Genomic DNA, 1671 nt, shown 5'->3' with positions numbered 1-1671 from the left:
AAAATACGCTTCAGGAATGGACAAGAAATAAAGACACTCTCAGAGGAAGAGAAATGAAGAGAATCTTTTGCGGGAGAACTAACTTTAAAGAATGATTAGAGGAAGTTCCCCTAACAGAAAGGAAATGATGTAGCAGACTAGAATTTCAAAAAAGAAAGACAATAATAGCATGAGTAAAAATAGGGGTATATACTACACCATCTTTCTCCTCATAAGTTTTAACAATCACATTAGATTTTAACACAAAATTATACCACCTGATGTGGTATTCAGTGAATGTAATGGAAATATGACAATTACATTTAAAAAGTGGAGAAGGCTAAAGAACATAAATGAAAGTAAGATTTCTACACTTGACTCAAAATGGTAAAATGTTGATATGTTCTGTATATGTACTGCAATAGTCAGGCTGTGATAAGTTCTGTACATATATATATTGCAATAAGTAGAGAAACCATTAAGAAAACTATTCAACAAAAAACACTATAAATAAATCAAAATGGAATCCTAAAACTTGTTCAAATAATCCACAGGAAGGCAAGAAAAGAAAAATATATGAATGGGAAACAAAGAAAAAATAACACACAATAAGATGGCCAATTTAAGCCCTGACATATCAATAATTACTTTTGGTATAAATGGTCTAAATCAGAGGACAGATATTGCCAAACTATATTTAAAAACATAATCCAACTATGTGCTATAAATAAGAAATCAAATAATAGAACTTCCAAATACATGAAGCAAAAACTGATTTAACTGAAAAAAGAAATAGAAAATACACAATTATAATTGAGACTTTAACACCCACTTTCAGAAATTGATAGAAACTCTGCAAAGTTATGGAAGAACTAAACATTACCACGACTGACTGATAGTATCTAATGAACACACAGAATACTCCAGGTAGCAACAGCAGAATGTACATCCTTTTCAAGGACACATGGGACATTCACCAAAATAGACCATATCCTAGGTCATAAAACAAATTTCAAGAAAATGAAAAAAAAAATCATACAGAATATGTTATTTGGCAATAATGCAATAAAAATAAAAATCAACAACCGATAGGCAACAGGAAAATCTCCAAGCATTGGGAACATTTAAAAAAGGACTTCTATAAAATGCATGGGTCATTAAGAAAGTCTCAAAAAAAGAATTTAAAACTAGAAATGAAGTTTTGGAGAGGTTCCAAGATGGCCGAATAGGAACAGCGCCAGTCTGCAGCTCCCAGCATGAACGATGCAGAAGACAGGTGATTTCTGCATTTCCAACTGAGGTACTGGATTCATCTCACTGGGGCTTGTCAGACAGTGGGTGCAGCCCACGGAGCAGGGCAGGGCATCGCCTCACCCAGGAAGGGCAAGGGGTCAGGGAATTCCCTTTCCTAGTAAAGGAAAGCTGTGACAGATGGTACCTGGAAAATCGGGACACTCCCACCCTAATACTGTGCTTTTCCAATGGCCTTAGCAAACAGCACGCCGGGAGATTATATTCCATGACTGGCTTGGAGGGTCCCACGCCCACGGAGCCTCACTCACTGCTAGCACAGCAGTCTGAGATCGAACTGCAAGGTGGCAGCAAGGTTGGGGGAGGGGTGTCTGCCATTGCTGAAGCTTGAGTAGGTAAACAAAGTGGCCAGGAATCTCGAACTGGGTGGAGCCCACCACA

This window comes from Rhinopithecus bieti, unplaced genomic scaffold (assembly GCF_001698545.2).
Source record: "Rhinopithecus bieti isolate Rb0 unplaced genomic scaffold, ASM169854v2 scaffold_19969, whole genome shotgun sequence".
Taxonomy (NCBI): domain Eukaryota; kingdom Metazoa; phylum Chordata; class Mammalia; order Primates; family Cercopithecidae; genus Rhinopithecus; species Rhinopithecus bieti.
The sequence above is the reverse complement of the archived record's forward strand: the minus strand, read 5'-3'. Positions refer to the sequence as shown.